Source organism: Trachurus japonicus, chromosome 21 (assembly GCF_045865225.1).
Source record: "Trachurus japonicus isolate A0001 chromosome 21, Traja_1.0".
NCBI classification, from domain to species: Eukaryota; Metazoa; Chordata; class Actinopteri; order Carangiformes; family Carangidae; genus Trachurus; species Trachurus japonicus.
This window is the reverse complement of record NC_140927.1, coordinates 267,313-287,042: the sequence shown is the minus strand read 5'-3', so window position 1 is coordinate 287,042 and position 19,730 is coordinate 267,313. Positions and strand designations below refer to the sequence as shown.

At 40.7% G+C, this 19,730-nt stretch overlaps 1 protein-coding gene across 7 annotated transcripts in view; it reads right to left on the bottom strand.

Annotated features, from left to right (window-relative positions):
* The window catches only part of pcbp3 (poly(rC) binding protein 3), a 107,040-nt gene that overhangs the window by 75,455 nt on the left and 11,855 nt on the right, over nucleotides 1-19,730 (bottom strand). For all 7 annotated transcript variants that reach the window (XM_085764508.1, XM_085764512.1, XM_085764505.1 and 4 more), the window contains exons 3-4: nucleotides 1,787-1,845; nucleotides 1,549-1,616 (exon numbers count right to left, since the gene is read on the bottom strand). The gene's annotated coding sequence lies outside the window, so the exon portion shown is untranslated. The remainder of the gene's footprint in view (nucleotides 1-1,548; nucleotides 1,617-1,786; nucleotides 1,846-19,730) is intronic.

Sequence of the window (19,730 nt, the reverse complement as noted above, 5' to 3'; positions counted from 1 at the left end):
TGATTAAATTAATAAATGTATTTCATATCAACCGGTTTATTTCTATTTTTTGCCTGCCTGGTCTCTCTGTCTATTAATGCATGTATAATCTCAACCCTTTCAAGTCAAGTATAAACATCTATTTTTCAGGACAACCTGGGCTATCGCAATATGTATGCTGAAATGATGTCACGTGAATGGATTAATAAATATATGACTATAAAAACAGAAGAAAAACAAAATGGGAATTAAAAGTAAAAAAAACAAAACACAGATGAACAATGAACAACCTCCACTTAAAATGTGCATGCCATACATTGCATAAAGCTTGTGTGTGAAGCTTGTGTAAGTTTCCATGTGCAAAGGTTGTGTATACATGTTTATTTATCTTTATTTTGCCCATGGGGGATTATTATTATTGTTTTGATACTAACAAATAACTTCCTAACTACCTCTTCACATTGATCTTCGGCTGCTCCTGATTGGATGTTACAGTACCATCATCAAAAACCAAAGAAGATGAAATCGGAGCATCTGACTGGTCGAGAGAAAGACTGAAAGTCATCACTGTTTACGTAAAGCCTCAACATGGAGGTCCGGTATTATAATTTAAATGGGTTTTTTTATCACAAAATGTAATGAATAGTCACATTATCACACAGTTATCACGGTGGATTTACTGTACGAAGTTCACGGATAAAAACACAGCACTTAACGGCTGGATTGAAAACCTTCTTGAAAGCATATAATCGCCCCGAGCCCACCATAGATTGCCCAAAGAGTGAATTTTCCCCATTAAGTTCCCTTGCGCGGTCTTAGAGATATTCTGCAAAGTACCAACACTGACAAGTAGGATCACAGGTAAAATAAAGTGTGAAATAAATGTAGATAAATAAAGCTCTAATGTAAAAATGAATCCTTTAAAACTCAGACAGCAACTAAATGTATGTAACTTGTGAGATAAATACTTCATTAGTATTATACCACAGAACAATACATTGGTATATGAATACATCAATTATTAATAAAGTCAGTTTGGTGAATTGATGAGCAAAAGAGATAAAATGATCAATAATTCATTTTGTATTTAACATGTTACAGAATAACCTCTATCTGTACTGGTAGTTTTTAATATTACTATTATCACTCTCATTAATAATAAGGGTTTCTGCAGTTCTGGTGGTTTCAGGGCTACAAATGTTATAGCTCCCATTACTGCTAAGACTTAGAAGAGTTTGTCATAAGATATTCTGAACAAACGCTATCGATATGAAGCACAGGACACTAAATAATTGTACTGTACTGTGTTTGTAATGATTCATTAGGATTTACACACTCTAAATAATTGTATATTCTAATTATCCTATGGAAATCAGCAGCTGAGGCTTATTATTTAACCTCTGTAGGAAAGAAAAGTGCCTGGTAATGGATATTTAAATGTGTTCATTACAATGGCTGCTCCTGCCAAGTGTGAAAACCACAAAAAAAAAAAGATTGATGAAAAGTAAAAACTTCTGATTATGATGCACAATGTGATGAGGATAAGAAGTGAAGCATAAGAGCACTTACTTTGCCGCTCCTCGCCCAGCAGAAGCGTATTTAGTTCAAATCAGTTGTGGAGTTTTAATTCAGTGGGTCTGTTAGATGAGAAGGAAATAAAGCTTTAAAGGCAACAGGGGAAGTTTAAAAAGAACATCATCACACACTCCTCTGCTGCTTGAATGAATTATTACATTACGGCTATAGGGAAAGTCTGAAGTGGGCCGAAATGACACAATGACTGAAATGTTGCGCTAATGTTTCTTACGTTGTGCAGATGAGCTTGCAGACGGCACTCGAGGGAGGGAGAGGGCACAGACGGGATCCCTGTGAATGAGATCAGCTTATTACATTTGGGTTCATTCATTGTAACTTAAGCTTAGGACGGTTAACGGCTCCCTCTGTGAGTGTGTGCCATCGGCTCACACTCGTCTTGAGTAGTGCGAGCACACGGACTCATTCATTCTCAGCAGCTGTACAATAAGTACGCACACACTCATGCACACACATACTGTATCCTGTCTGTGCAGCCAAGCGTTGCTGCTTTAGAAGGGGATCACTGCCCTCTGTTGGTGATTCATGTGACTAACACCGTTTAATGATTTGCTGCTGGTGAATAGAGATTAATGACATTTAGCACATTACAAGGGAAGAAATACATATTTATATACCTTGCATGAATGAATATTATTTATCAACCTGTAAAAATTAAATTGATTGACTGGATGACAAAAAAACAAAACAAAAAGCAACTATTCAATAACTCATCAGAAAACAGGACCTTTTTTGGTTTTGGAAGAAAATGAATCACATGAATTTGACATTAGATAAATGGAGGCCATTAAGTTCATTAAGGCCATTAATTTGTCTTTTTTATGTTGTACTTTTAGTACATTTGTATGGCTGCTATCTCCATCAAGCCAGGCCCTCTCTTATAAACTACTAGACTTATTTGCAAAATAAAGGATGTTTGATAAGCAGGACCTTTAAGAATTTATATTTTAAAAAATGATCATCTGTGGATTAATTAATGATACTTTTTTTTTTTAAAGTTAGTTGCAGTGTAATATTCGATAAAAATGAATGAGTGTTGTCCCTCAGCCTTGAGCCTTTAATTAGTGCCTGTTTTGATAAAGAACATAAGACTTGAAATTGTATCTGGTGTCATTTTAGGTTAAAACTTCTAATAGTAGAAGTAATTTTACATCATTACAATGGAAACAGAGAAAAAAAAAACATCCTGTAGACAGATATTTGAAATGCTTCTCAGGATTAAGGCTTGGGTTAATGTATTCAAGCCCCCACAGGGATTTTAATAGTTTTAGAATAGTTATATTTTGCATATATCATACACCAGGAGCAAAAGACAGAGTGAGCAAGAGAGAGTGCGTAACCTCACACACACACACACATTTCCACTAATCTCATCCTCAGAAGCGGGGTGGCAATCTGATCTTCCCTTAGCTTTGTGGCGCTGCACCGAGGGGTGGGGGTGGGGGGGTGGAGGTCCCCAGAGGTGAAACTCTATTAGCAAGCAGCATGAAAGTCAATGGAAAGGACCCCAGTGTGCTCCGGTCCCCTGACAGTATTAATGTTTAATGATATCTAAAAAGGCTAATACTCATTGCCCCCCCCCCTTCACTTTTGCTCTTATCCTCTCATTAAATATCCTCACAATATCATCACCTCCTCAGATTAGAGCGGTGACCCCGTCTTCTGAAGGACTCGCCCTTCACTGATGGAAGACGCTTTCTTCTCTTTCTCTTTCTCTCTCTCTCTCTCTCTTTCTCACACACTCACACACACACACACACACACTTCCACCCACACATACAGCTCTGGAAAAAATTGAGAGAACACTCCCAAAATGATCAGTTTTTCTGGTTTTACTATTTGAGTAAAATTATTATTTTTTTATTCTATTAACTACAACGACAACATTTCTCCCAAAATTGAAATAAATATATTGTCATTTAGAGCTTTTATTGGCTGAAAATGACTAAACTAGTCTAAATAACAAAAAATATCAAGTCTTTTCAGAACTTGAATAATAATAATGCAAAGAAAACATGTTCATATGTATTCCTAAACAACACAGCAAGAATATTTTAACTCAGGAAGAGTTTATAAATCAGTTTTTGTGGGATAATGTCAATGTTTAATCCCAGCAGTGGTTTTAATAATCTTCCTATAAATCCATATGTGGTTCAGGTGACGACCTCATCAGTGTCTCATTAAGTAGAATGAGTTGTGTTTGTGTTGGTATTTAAAAAAGAAAAGAAAAGAATGACTGTCACACATGTATAGAGATGCTTTTACTGTAAGAAACATTTGTGAAAGTGGTCTCTTGTTTTTTTTTCCAGAGCTGTATACACACACATGCACAAACGGGAGGCAGCAGACGGCTGTATACTGGACAGCACATATGCAAAATAGTAAATAGCTTGTGTATAAAGAGAATGGTCGTATTGTTTCTACCAAGTGTACATAAATACATAACTGTATGCACATGTTTATCAGCAGCTGCTGCTCAACATGCATTTGTTCAGAGTAAAAACAAGGTCTCATGAATTAAATATGTTACAACTGTGTTTTGTTTCTGCTATGGGACTCATTTGAAATAATAATGGGCCACTGATGGCAGCACTGAGCGCATGTGAGCCAGGAGGAAGTTAAGAGCCCACTCAGATGTAACTACAGGTCAGGCGATGCTGCTCCAAACAAGACCCGACTTCATAATACAACACACATTAGTAACAACATTAGCCGTCACAAATATTCAGAAAAGGACTGATTTGTCACAATTTGAATAATGTCTGATTCTTAATTGGAAAATCGGCAGCTGCAAAATCTACATTTTTTGCGTGGATGTGGTGGTGCGCAGGCAGGCAGAGCGCTCACACGGACAAAGAGGCTAATGTGGATAGAGTAAGTTATGGGAGGGAAGATGGCGGAAACTCATCGGGCCTACGTGCTGGGTGAGCAGCTTTCACTGGAAGCCGTCCCAGCAATCCCCCGTGCATAACATTGCCTTATTTATCACTATTTGCCAGCAGACACTCTGTCAGTCAAAGGACATGCTTAAAGCCCACAGTCATTTGCTGCGGCAAGCTATTGTTGGCAAGTAAAAAGCCATTACTAATGTGCATCTGTTTTACAGTGCATACAGTACAGGATGTAAATGTGAATAATTAGCTGAGCTTTTATTTTAGTATGTACTGTACTTGATATCACTTAAAGGGGACATATTATGAAAATATCACTTTTTGAAGGCTCCTTAACAGATATTTGGGTGTTTGTCTTGTCTTCTGTCCCCCAAAATGTGAGAATTGACAAAAAAAATCTGTAATGTGCAGGCTCCCTTGGTTGAAATCCACGTGGTTTTACAAGCTGTTCCCTCAGTTGTCTTCCAGTGATGTAACTAGCTTTCAAACTTGCATAATACAACCCGTACCTGGGACCGGTAGAAGGGGCGGGGCAAGCAGTGGTTCATTTGCATTTAAAGGGACAGGCACTGAAACCAGCCATTCTGAACAGGGCTGTTTTGAGAGGATGAAAAGAGCTGTGATGTTTGATCCTTGAGGTATTTTCACCAAAACATGTCACAGACATGTCTTTAAGACACCTGGGAACTATTTTAATTTGTGTAAAGGGGGCATGATATGTCTCCTTTAAGGGGCTCCTGAAAAAAAAAGAAAGAAATTACCTCCATTAAGGATTATAAAACGGGTTCAACTGGCAAAGGAGGGTGAAACAAAAAAAAAGGACTAAACAATTTTCATCCATTAGGTTAATTTTTGCCCGTCACTGTCAATGTTGCTGTCATGGAAACTGTGCAATTGCAGGCAGGACCCAAACTCTCATACATAAACACAAAGTCCCTGAGGCTGTGGAGTTGTACTGAGTGGTGTCCATTGTCAGCATGCTAATTCACTAAAATTGCTGACGTGCTGATGATAAGCAGGCGAAGCGCTCACTATGTCGGCCATGCTGGTTTAGTGTGTTAGTGTGTCATAGAGGAGAGTGTGGGGGGGGGGGGGGGAGAAAGTATTAAATCAGTTCAAACTTTGCCCTGATGATGGTGCTAGATGAAAAGTCAGAGTGATAGTGTGACTGTGAGGGGGAGGGAGGAGGGGGCTGCAGTCTGACGGCGCTCAGTGGATGTCCGGAGCAGGAACTGTGGCTTTCTCATACATACGATGCGTTCAAGGTTTCATTTATGGCAACATAACCTTTTATTGAGGCGTCCTCTTTTCTGGTGAACTATCTGTGTTACATCTTTAACTCCTCTTAGATGTATCAAGGGGTTTTCAGCATGTTACCAGCTTGAGCAAAAGAAAATTGATGAAACTGTCTTCTGTGTTCTTTCCTTCTTTAACTTGTGTTGTGTTGATGTTGTCTTATTTTGTGTTGTAAATACTGTATCTGACTTATACTCTCGACATAATTGAAAATGAGGGCTGGTCTCAAAGATTCTCGAGATGAAATAAAGGTGAAAAAAAAACACCCCCCTATTAGACCATAAACTACTCCCACTTTACCTTGTTTGCACAACATGTAGGGGAACTAATCTGCTGAGCTTTACATTAAAAAGGTATAAAAAGGGCTACTAATCCTACACTGTTCATCCAGTAGAGGTATAAACCTGAAATACATTTAAAGCCAACAGCCAACTGTTAAACTTATCAATCAATGAGTCATATATCAAATTAAATATATCGGAGTGGAACTAAAAATCGGAAAGTCGATCAGTGTTTTGACTGCATCGTATAAGTAATGTCCTTGGGGGCATTACCTTAAAATAAAACTTAAAACGAGATAATAATGCACCACATTATATGGAGATGACTAATATTTCCTAAGTGAACAGTATTTGGGTCAGCGACGTTTCTTATTGAATATTCTCTATTTCAAAAGCTGCTTCGCTGCAGTGATTCCTTTTTTTTTATGGGCCATTAAAATCTTGTTTGAAATGATGCAACATACAGAAGCAGCAGCAGCAGCAGCGTGAAGCAGGACGTTTAAAAACACAGACATCCTCTCTCTCTCTCTCACACACACTGTAAAACAACCACAAACACACCAGAGAGTATACACACAAACACCGACACACTCTCAAGGACGCACAAACACATTTTGCGAGAAGGCAGCAAAAAAAAGAAAAAAGTCAGAGGAAATGCTTATGCCATACAAACACACTCAGGAGGGGCTGCGAAGCACTTAAGTGGTCACTTTCACACACAAAGGCCAATCACAGGAGCTTAGCTGGTCCCATCAAGCTTTTTAGCAAATGCTGCTGTGCTGAAATTGCTTGTTTAGTTAACCCTGTGTGCCACTGACAGAAATGTAGCTCCATCACTCCAGTCTGAGTTGTGGCAAGTGGTTTTGCTTTGAAGTCATTGTGTTTAAGATGACTAGGCCTTGTCATTTGTGAGGAGGGATTAGTCATGCTATGTTTATTGGAGAGTGTGCATCAGCCTTCTTGACTGCTGCGTTTTAGGGATTTTCGCTTCAGAGGTGTTTTTTTTTTCCCCCTTCCCTTTGACGCTGTAAGAGAACAACATGAGAAAACTTTAGCATCTAGCCAGCTCCACAGCTAATACACAATAGTAAATGTCCTCACAGACTTTGATGAAGCAGCTGGGTCACATCATCAAGTTTGTGGAGATAGAAGAGGTCTGCAAAAATACAATCAGTGTCTGCTCGGTTGTCGGTTGTGGTCCTGGAGGAAATCTCACCCAATTCGAGGTGTGTTGTATTTTTGATAGTGATGGTTTAAAGGGATAGTTAGACATTTTGGCAAATTGGTCCGTTGCCATAATCCCTATATAGTTTGAGGGGTACGTTCGTTACCAATTGTCAGTGCAAGCTGTTTTTAGAACGGCGGTGCAGAGCCGCAAGCTGCTCAGAGCTACGCTACGGAGGCTAATGGGATTTCTTGGTTTCCCTCATCAAACTCATCAAATACACAATCCAACAACTCCAAAACGCTCTGGTGGACAAGTTGTGATCTGCACATTCACCACGCTATGAGATAATAATGGAATGTTACGAGACAGAGTTGTTTTCAAGGCAAATGCGTCAGCAGAACAATTGCTGGGCTGAGTGATGTTTTCAAGGCAAACGCAGACACTGCTTGCCGAAAAACTGCCCCCGACAGGAACTCGCAATAGCTGTTTTGCATGAATTTACCTCAAAAACAACTCTGTCTCGTAACGTTCCATTATTATCTCATTTACAAGATCAGCTTTAAGGAGAGGGCCAATTTGCCAAAATGTTGAACTATCCCTTTAAGAGGCTGTTTCTCTCAGGGACAAGATTGCGCTTACATCGTTTGAGTATGCTGCTGTTTGACAGTGAAAAGTTTTAATTAAGTGATGAGCTTGTGTTGGGGGCCGGTCCATCTCTTCTTCTATTAAGCCAGGTCACCACGCCATGTCAGATTAAACCATCACAGATCACAGTGGCCTAAACTCTTGCCGTGTCTTTGTCGGGAGACTGGCAGGACTACAAGTATCACCCCGAACAATCATGACCCTGCACAAGTTCATTGGTCATGTTTGCTTGTTTGTTTGTTTGTTTGTTTATTTTGTTTTGTGTGCTGTCTGACTGGAGACTGCAAACGGAATTGCCCTATTTGGGATAAATAAAGTTGGTTGAATTGAATTGATATTAACAGATGTGTACAACTCAAAACCACCAACCTACATTGTGTGTAAACAATGCGTCAGAGCTCCGTCATCCTATTGGTCAACATCAAGGTTCAGGAGTAGGAGATGTCAGACTGGACGAAGAAATGCAAAAAAAAATCTAATATGCTAGACTTTCTGTTGGGGCTTTGTAGGGCATCCTAGATGTCCAAAGCTGTCTCTGTCCATTCATTCATGAACGCACCACAAGCTCAAAACTTCCTGTCACCTAAATAAAACCATGTTAATGTGGCCATGATCTGACAAGAAGAACAGTTCTGTCATTTATTCCCAACACTTTGAATTGTAACTGAATCAAATGCAAGGGGGTCTATAGGTGTTTATCAAGTGAGTGGTTAATGGGAAAAGGTGTCCTATTAGTAAAAGCAGTTTTAATATCCTTCACTACTAGTGATAAATTCTTCAAAGTAGCCACAAAGTGCCCATCCAGATGCTCCTATAGGACGGCTTCAATTGCTCCACTGCACCGAGCATTAGCGTATGATTGATGGACTGTGTTCGCATAATCCTCATTTAAACTGAGAGGTAATTTTCATTTTGTTAGATATCCTTTCTTTGACCCCCCTCCACCTCATTGTGTGTGTATTTTGTTCTTGTGCCGTGCATGCATGTGCCCAAGGCCACGTCTTTTTTTTTTGTCTGTGCGGATTGCACGCCTGCATGAGTTGCAGGGAAGGGGGCAGAAAGCAATCGTGGAGGCTTCAACTGGAAATGGAATTGCCAGTTGTATATCTTGTCACTGGACATATTTATGCCCGGACAGGCTTGCCTTTCTGCCTGCTCATCACAGCTGCCGTCAGGTAGTGAGCTGTCTGTGTTGGAGGGTCTGCTGGTGCTCTGTGTGGATAAGAACCAGAGTGTCCATGTATATTGTAGTGTCCACCTTTTTTTCCCCCCTATTTGCATGTTGTGTGAATTGGCAGCTGACTGAGGCCTTTCATTTTCACATGTGGGTGGGATTCTCTTCTCTCTGGGTTTTCCAGCCTCCGCCCACAATCCTAAAACATGCAGGTCAGGTTAACCGGTGACTCTAAATTGCCTGTAGGTGTGAATGTGAGTGTGTGAGGCTGTTTGTCTCCATATGTCAGGTCTGTGATAGACTGGTGACCTGTCCAGGGTGTATCCTGACCTCCACCAATGTCAGCTGGGATTGGTTCAGCCCCCTATGACCTTAAAATGATAAGTGGTATTGCTTAGGAATGAATGAATGAATGCTGCGTTGAGTAGGCTACTGCATGTGTGTGCTGTCACTTAACATTAGATCAAAACTCAAATCTGTATCATTATCGTTACAATATAGCCAAAGCACATCATACACAGTTTAAATGAGTTTAAATGAGATTAGGTCTGCAACTAACGATTATTTTCATTATCGATTAATATGTAGTTGTTTGGTAAATAAAATGTTAAAAAATGTTGAAAAATGTCAATCAGTGTTTCCCAAACCACAAAGTGACATCCTCAAATGTCTTCTTTTGTCCACAAACCACAGAGATATTCAGTTTATTGTCATGAAGGAACAAAGAAACCAGAAATATTCACATTTAAGAAGCAGAAATCAGAGATCATCGTCAAAATAGTTACGATTAATTTAATAATCGATTGTTGCAGCTCTAAATGAGATTTGCAAGATACTATATACACTATCCAGTGCTGTGAGCACTATAAAATAATCTATACAGTAGCCTGTGCCCAGTCAAGCATGGCTGACAATTAAACCAATTGCATTAGCATAGTAAAGTAGGAGCCCTGCAACAAACCAACACTAACCAACAAATCAACAGTCAGAGTTGGGATGAACATGTAAAACCACACAAAGTGACAAACAGTGATTGTCAGTCATAGCTATCCAGGCAAAGTACAACTGTAAATTCCTCACATGCTGACGTAAAGATAATCCAAAGAGCATGGAGAATGGTGATGTATTTATGTTTGCTTGTACTTTGTTTTTGGATTTTAAAGGAGACATATTATGTCCCCTTTACATGAATTAAAATAGTTCCCAGGTGTCTTAAAGACATGGCTTGACATGCTTTGGTCAAAATACGTCAAGGATCAAACATCACAGCTCTTTTCATCCTATCAAAACAGCCCTGTTCAGAACGGCTGGTTTCAGTGCCTGTCCCTTTAAATGCAAATGAACCACTGCTTGCCCCGCCCCTTCTACTGGTACCAGGTAGGGGTGGTATTATGCAAATTTGAAAGCTAGATACATCACTGGAAGACAACTGAGGGAACAGCTCATAAAACCACATGGATTTTGTCAATTCTCACATTTTGGGAGCCACAAGGCAAGACAAACACCCAGATATATGTTAAAGAGCCTTCAAGAAGTGATATTTCCATAATATGTCCCCTTTAAAAATCAAATTAAAAAGATAACCATGACAACATCAGCTGTGCGTCAGACTACAGAGAGAAAATCATAAACTACCTAAATTACTTTGTGTAATTAGCCTACAAGTTACAAATAAATGTAATCCTTGTCTCTCCACACAGCTAAGCTGTTGAACAACACTAATAGTCTGAATTGTTTATTATGCATATAGTGTTGTTCCTTTGTTTCCATGCCTCCTACATGAATCATTACATCACTAATTAATCACTTTAAAATCAGTCCACTATGAACATTAAAGTCAGCCAGAGGCTAATGGTTGACAGACATAGCAACAGTAACTAGGAGGAGGGAGAGGGGTTTAGCAAACAGTCAACTGAAAGCACACACATAAAAAAAGTAATGTATAGTGAGTTGAACAGTAGCAATTTCCTCTTTACATTTGTTTAAATAAAGGGCCATAAAACTCTATAAAAGCTTAAAGCCAGTAAAGCTCCCACTGGTAAAGGGCTCTGTGCTGCCAAGAGGAGATGATGGAGCAGAGTCTCCTCAGAAAAGCTGCTTCTGAAGCTCAGCTACTCTAAAAAAAAAAAAAAAATCAGCTCAGGAAGGTGTACAGGAGCAGAGAGAGGCACAGGAAGTAGTATCAAACCCCACATGTCTACAGAACTGAACGTAAGCACGAGACAGAACCATGACGTGCACTCACGCAAACCTGGCATCAGAGTTACACCAGACTGCCAACAGCAACATACGGCATATCAATCTGTCAACAACTGTCCTCCGGTGCACTGAGCTTTATTCACTATTTCCTATTACCTTTGTACACACAACTCATGGAAACAGTGAATGATGTGAGATGCATGTCGCAGCCTCGGGATAAGCCCGACAGAACAACACAGGAAATTATAGTGAGCTCCATCGAAACTGTCATTTATACGTTTATATGTGCACACATGCAGTATAAATATAGTCGTCTGCACAGAGGACAAATGCCCAGATAAATATCTGAGCAAAGCAAAACGAGGCCTGTCAGTATAATTTTATGGGCTGTTATGTTGCCGTGGCTGATAAATTACATTTCACACTGGTCATTCAACTCAGTTTGTGACATTAATGTGAAAGAGCACTGAACATATTTGAATGCTAATACATTTTTTAATAAATATTAATCTTTTGTTTTCTTTCTATACCACTGACATCAAGACTCCTTTGGAATCACATTCATAAAGTCAGGTCAAAGACAGTCACTCACATGTTTGGGCAGTTCACTTGTCAGTGTTCTACATAGGTATTATGTTGTAAAAAAACAAACAAAAAAAAACAATAGCTTGGTCTCAGGTAACAGTCAGACTCTTACAGTCCTTACACATTAAACTCTTCCATCATCTGTTTTGTAAATGAGCACAGTATCCTCTCAGTGGTTCAGTACCACCCACAGTTTGTTTGCCAGCTGCACTGAGGAACTCTGTGTTATCAGTAGAAACATGCAACTTGTTCAAAAAATACGTTTCACTGCTAATCTATTCCTGGATCAGCAGTCAATCCTGTCCGGCTAAATCAATTTTATGAGCATTTGTTAGATTTACAGTCACAAGTTTGGTATGTGCACTGCAACCCAGACGCTCACCTTACTGACTGAAATTAGGTCTGTTTCTATATCATTTGTGGAGTTTATTCATAGTCAACCATCTGTTTGTGGATGCTGATGCTCCAGCAGAGCTGTAGTCGCTTTTTAACCAGTTACAGTATACAGCAACAACAATAAGGTCAGTGTTTGACCAATTAAAGCTAAAAAATAGTCATTGATCTAGTGGAACAGATACTTCTCCTTAAAGCTGATCCTGTAAGGGTCAGATGTCTGTTTGCATTTATCATAAGTGCCTTCTATTGGCTGAAAGCTTGCTTGACTACCAGCCATTGGTTTCTGTGTTGAGGACGGTGTCGGTGTCCTGTTGACAGAGACTGGAGCTTGTCATACTGTCCTTGACTCAGCGTCCTCTGTTTGAATTCACTTATGATATTTCATGCATTGTTGCACACATGTGCAGATACTTATGGGAACTTGAGCTTTGGAAAATAGATTCATTCGTCTTTGTGTCCTCAGCATTAGGAGGGAACAGAGGAAATCACAGAGTGACTAATCTTCTCAGATCGATATAAGTTGTTTTACTGATCACCAAGTCATCACGATTTTTCTGCTCTTTGTTAATCAGTGTGGGATTCTCTCTATGCAGTAAGACCATGTCCACACACCACACGTAAATGCAGACGGCCGAAACCGGACACTTTTATGTGTTTGAGCATCCACACCTTAACAGCGTTTTTGCTAGGGCTGCCCCCAAATAGTCGACCAAGCACTGGTCGACCAAATTTCGATTGGTAGCAGGAAAAAAACAAAAAACATTTGGAGCTGTGTCATGTCAAAATTAAGTCAAAATCAATATGACTGAACTGTATATGAAAGGCTATTGGTTCATGAAAAACAGCTGATGCACGTTGCCTTCAAGGGCAGTTTTTCAGCAAGCAGTCTCTGCATCTTATGTCCTCTACACACTGTGCGATTTTAGCAGTCTTATAAGACTGTTGCATGACACACTATGCGACGTGGAATTTACAATCTTTGCTACAACGTCAAGTTTGACGTGTGCAGACTGTACGATGATCGTTCTACTGAATCGCAGGTCGCCCGCTCCCCTCCCTCTCTCCCTCTTCACACACAGACACAAGTCACCGGCACCAGTGGAGCAGTAGGCTACCACCATTTGTCCGTTATTTAAAAATGAAATCACGGCCTGTATTGGTACCAGAGAACATCACAGCAGTACCGTCACGTAATGAGAGCACATCTAAACGAGGACGAAGTCACCTCTCCCGGCGTAAACACATCAATATTCTCCGGTAGGCGACCGCTTCTCATCATAGTCCGCACATGGGTTTTTTTTTTTTTTGGACAGAGTTTCACACAACTTTTCTGATGGCTGTATGAGTCTGTCCATGTTCCTCCTCTTTCTGCGACAGTAAAAAGGAATATACACCTCTCCAGTCATGACAAGATAAACTATTAGTTTTTTAATTTAATGACTATTTACTCGAAAATCAGTGCTCGTCCCTGTCACCTGCGCCACTGATAGACGTCAATCAGCTGATTAGTAGACGAAGGTCGTAGCAGTTTTCTGACACTGTCAGAATTTAATCGCAGGTCGTCTTTGGTCGCAAGACGCTGACAACGGCCGTCGTAGAACCTGTCTCACTGTGCGACGTAAGACGGCCGATTTAGAGCAACGACCAAAGATTTCGCCACGATTCTCCTACGATCGGCCGTCTTTCGTCTGCGACGGCCAAAATCGCACAGTGTGTACAGGGCATAACTCGAGAACAACTCTGTCTCGTAACGTTCCATTATTAACTCATAGTCTGGTGAATGTGCAGGTCACAACTTGTCCACCAGAGCGTTTTGGAGTTGTTGGATTGTGCATTTGATGAGGGAAACCAAGAAATCCCATTAGCCTAATTAGTGTAGCTCTGAGCAGCTCGCCACTCGGCTCGGCCATTCTAAATATAGCTTGCACCGACAATTAAAGGTAACGAACCTAATGCGATGACTATAGGGATTATGGCAATGGACCAATTTGCCAAAATGTTGAACTATCCCTTTAGAAATGGAAAACATCTTTTGGGCCATTTTCGCATTTACATGTGGAGAAGGAGAGTTTTTGGTTGCACAGGGCGCTGGATTAGGGAGTGAGCTGCTACTTGCTGTGACACCGGTACGCTCTGGGTGCCAGGTAGCATGTTGCTGCTGGAGAAGCAGGTGGGCAGAGCTTACTGGTTAATTCTTATCACATAACATGAGGTGCGCTTGCTGCATTGGTGTCGCACTAATTGTGCACCACTACAGTGTTGCTTTGGGTTTTGAGCATGCTTGACACGTGTCTACATTGCGTAGAAGTGCACACTGCACACTGCATAGAAGACTGAAAATCACAGGACATGTCTGTTCTGTCCTTTCATATATTAATAGGCTCAATAGGCTGGTCCAGGCCAAAAGCCAGAGCTCCCCACTAGACCAGTTTCATACACTCCAGCCATACAATGATAGGAACCACAGATCTGCTTTTTTCCCTCTTATCTGAAGCAAATGTTGTGTTTTCCCTTTATTTTCTTCTCAGAGTACACCAGAATGCTTCAAATACATGTTAAAATCACAATTTTTTTCTGAGGGGGTGCCCCCAGACCCCCCTAGAGGGATATATTTTGTCACCTATTACACCTCCTACTCAGTTTGCAGGTATAGTGTGTGTGCGTGTGTGCGTGTGTGTGTGTGTGTGTGTGTGTGTGTGTGTGTGTGTGTGTGTGTGTGTGTGTGTGTGTGTGTGTGTGTGTGTGTGTGTGTGTGTGTGTGTGTGTGTGTGTGTGTGTGTGTGTGTGTGAGAGAGAGAGAGAGAGAGAGAGAGAGAGAGAGAGAGAGAGAGAGAGAGAGAGAGAGAGAGAGAGAGAGAGACAGACAGACAGACAGAGAGAAAAACTACAATAAACATTACTATTATTATTATTATTATTATAGACAGCACCCCCCCCCCCGCCAACAGAATCTCACTCCAGCCCAGGACCAAAAGTTGGCAACCCTGGTATGTACTAGGCCTTAGTTAGAGACATGAAGTTAGAGACATGAAGATTCTGCTTGGTCACTAGCGTGCGTCACTGACAGTAAATTATGTTAAGATTATCTATCGCCGCTCTCTATACTGCATATTTGATACATTTGCTGTCAGTTCAGGGGAATAATCCTAATAACTCCTTCATCCAAGACTGACAAGCCACAGAAAGAAGAGAGAGACCATCAGGACAGAAAGGACGGGCAGCTCAAAGCACCAGACAGGACAGGTCAATTTGGGACAATTTAGGTCCACTTCTACTACTACTGTTGCAAAAAGGTGTGTTATTTCTGTTCCATTTTTCTCCTCAGTGTAGTAAACAGCTGAATTGCACATTTAGGTGATGGGCTGTGGGGGAGGGGGTTGCTTCTGCATCCCTGTTTGTACAAACTGTAAAAGTCACGGGTATATTATGAAGTGAAGACAAAGGCCAAAATGAATGTACATTTAGATATACTGTCTGTGTTTTACCCCATCATAATTATAGCTTATCCCTTCCTGCTATTAGAGTAAAATCAATATATTTCCTGTTAAAGTCCTGCACACATCTGAAGAGGGAAAGCAGACCTCCTTATTCCCTTACTAATGTTCATACTTCACTTATATTTCTGATTAAACGGAAGTGGATTTCTATAATGGGCCTTATTAAGCTGTTCAGTGCGCAGCCATTCCCTATAAATACACAGTCAGCCGAAATATTTTTCATGCATCATGAGACATGGGCCCTTATGTGCATGGAAATTGCACAGCTGTGTTTCCCCTTACTGCTACAATTTTTCTGCAGATGAAAAGTGCCAGCTTTAATAAATCTGATAAATTACCAGTTCCAAACTGTTGACCAGTCAATTTTTTTTTTCTGACAGGGTGCATTACCTGACTTTCCCTCCTCTATGAAGACGTTCTGAAAATGGAGCCTGATTGCTCCCCAAGTGGCAACTTACAGATTTAATGATGTTTAATTAACACAGATTTCCTCTTTTCAAGGTTGTTCAATTCAGTTTTCCCCCTAACCCTAACACACAGGCACACAGAGCAGCAGTGTTTTACATTAATAGCTATTATTATTCATATACTCACTTCACTGACAATTACAGTATGACTAACATGCTGTTACACTTGTTGGTCACCTTCTATGAGACCGTAAAACAAGCCAATGCTTTATTTTCATCTCTCATCATGATTTGTATAATGCATCATCACATCTATAAATACTGGTATCTGTTATTTTTTCAAAAACGACGCAGCCTTCTAATACCGTATTCCTGCACAGTCAAAAAATGTATTGGCCCACATTGCACTATATAGCGGCTGCAGATTTGTGCGACTTCTTGAATGAATCCATTTCCTACCTACTACATCTCTAAACATCAACGCACCTGTTCAATCTGCAAAAATGTGAATACATACAAGGCAAATTCTTAAAGGGATAGTTCAACATTTTGGCAAATTGGCCCATTGCCATAATAAAAATACCGCATTTCTTGACATGGCTAGTGACCTCTCAGTGTACTTCCATACATCCATAGATAACTTGCGCTCTTCCATTTAAAGGGATAGTTCAACATTTTGGCAAATTGGCCCATTGCCATAATCCCAATAGTCTTATAGGAGTAGATTTGTTACCTTTAATTGTCGGTGCAAGCTATTTTTAGAACGGCGGAGCAGAGCCGCGAGCTGCTCAGAGCTACACTACAGAGGCTAATGGAATTTCTTGGTTTCCCTCATCAAACTCATCAAATACACAATCCAACAACTCCAAAATGCTCTCGTGGACAAGTTGTGACCTGCACATTCACCACGCTATGAGATAATAACGGAACGTTACGAGACAGAGTTGTTCTCGAGGTAAGTTCATGCAAAACCGCTGTTGCGCATTCCCGTCGGGGGCAGTTTTTCAGCAAGCAGTCTCTGCATTTGCCTCGAAAACAACTTCACTGCTAACAGCTAATCATTATAGACAGATAAACAGAAAGCCGTCTGTGTGACCTCTGATCGTTTAGCTTAGTTTGCCACAACTCAAAAATGTGCCAAACTCTCAAAACACTGCTGACTGAGACGAGAGCCCACAGCCTCTCCTCCTTCTGGCAGCATGTGCAGCACAGAGAGAGAGGATGATATGATACTCAACCATGTTCTTCATTCTCTCTAAACTTCACTCACTTGACATTTCAGATAAAATAAAGAAAGACTAAACCCCTATGTATATGTCATATACAGCTAATTTCCTCCTTCATGACAACTGTACAGGTTGGTGGAGGTTGATACAACTCACTTATTTTAAGTTCTGCATAAGTGAGTGTATTGCTACTTTGAGTGACAGACTGTTTAGCGTATGTTTGCACAGTCCAGTGTTTGAGGTCTCCACTCCACTCCAATCCTATCCTATTTTATTTTAGCCATTTTTGGTTTAGTAAAGAGTCAGAGTCAGGTACAGACAAGATGGCAACAAGCAGAGCAGCTCACTGAGGCAGTGTGGATGCCAAACGTAAATGTAGCAGAGATGCACTTTAAAACTAAGTCATAGTATAGTTTAAAAAAATAATAAAAGATCCCCCCCAAAAAATTCTACACACAAAATTGTCTGTCACCCCCTGTGGCGCTCTGACCCTGTGGCTGAGAACCCTGCTGCTAAATGTTAGATAGAATCTGATAGAGACTGTTTGATCTAGCCACATTAATGAGGTCAGTGTCTGGGAAGACCTTTTTGACAGCAGTGGCACCATGATACAGATGCACATGAATGGAGCAACACATCAAAGGTAAAATTGCCCAAATCCCTAAGACGTTCAAGCTGCTCCATGCATCAATGTACAGATATTACAGGGAATCATGTGCAGATGCAAATGCTTTGGTCAACACTGTCTGTGACCTCAGAATGTGACTGTCCATTCATGTGAATGTCTTAAACTTGTGTGGACGAGTTGGGCTGAAAGAGAAGGAGAATAGTGTAGTGAAATGTGTGTCTCTATCGTATACATATCTGTCAAGGGGAAGCCGAATATCCTGTGTCGCTAAGCAGCGTTTGACATCCTCACACCTTCAGCGGAGCCTTTCCTCGACGTGGAGACAACACGGCAACTCTTTGATGTTCCAGTCTTTAACCACTTAATCCCAAAGAGGAAGGAAAATTAAGAACCTCCTACATTTGAATGCCGTTTTTGTGGTTTTCCACCTCATACACACAAACACACACGATATATTTCGGAGATGTATAGTGACACGTATAGCCTTGACATCTCTGCATATTTATAATGCAAAGGGCTTCCCCTGGAGATTATTTTAACTCTTGATAATAAACACGGCAAAATTCCCCCCAACATCTGAAGTACACAAGATTTGCATGTGACAAGAGAAATATGCTTGTGTGTGTGTGTGTGAGAAATGATTCTGGGTGGGGTGGTGGGGGGTAACCATGATGTCATACAGCTCCCTCTTGCAGAAACGACGAAAGCGAATTAGCCAGTGGATCAAGTTCCATCAAATCTGGGTGTGTGCGTGCAGATCACACCATGCTGGTTAAATAATCTGCTTCTACTTCTGATTCGCCTGCAGGGAAACAGATTGTGGCTCAGCTCACGAGGAGGGGGCGCAGAATGCCAAAATAAATAAATAAATATCAGGAGGATGTTCTCCCAGTTATCGTGCTCCACTTTGTCGCGAGGTCGATGGAGAAAGTTGGGGGAAGAGTTGTGCCTCTGACTAATTAAAAGTCAACTGTTTTACATCTGGTTGAGGCTCAGAACAAGAGGATGACACTAAGGCTGTTTTCGAAACCGCATACTACCTACTACATACTGCGTTAGTATGTACTGTATACCGCATACTGAATGTGGGATTCAGTATACTACTTCAGCAGACCAACACCGTTCACACCGCAGTATGCAGTATACAAGTTTCCCAGAATGCATTTCGTGGCAACCGGCAGCGGCTGTAAAACAGGCGAAAAGCTGTTTTACTTCCAGCTTTAGTGCTGTTATTATGTAACTTTATTAAGTTTTAATATTTTTTCATGCGAGAAAGTTACTGTTTAGATTCCAAATACAGTATACAGCCAGTTTATCCCACATCACAGCGGCAGTAGCCGGTCTGAAGAGCTGGTTGGCTGGCCAACCTTCGTCGTCATCCCGGGGGGAGAAAACAATCGCTAATTAACTTACCCGCAGGTTTTTAGAGGTTTACCACCGGCTGGTTAAATTATTTTTAGGAGATAAATGTTGGTCTCATTGTTGAAATCGAAGAATTGTGGCAGTCGCATTAGTTTGTTTGAATGAAAAGTGAAGCTTCCTGTGTGTATTGGACAGAACAGCAGCGCTGCCTGGGGGCTCTGTATGTACAGAAATCAACACATTTACATCAATAAATAAATGTTTTACAATGAACCGATCAGTCTGAATTAAATTTTATTTTATTAAACTATATAACATGGTTACGGTACATGGCAAAGATACTTCACTACTCTAAACCGTCTTTGGTTATGGTTAGACGTCAGGGGCGCATTGCATTGTGGGA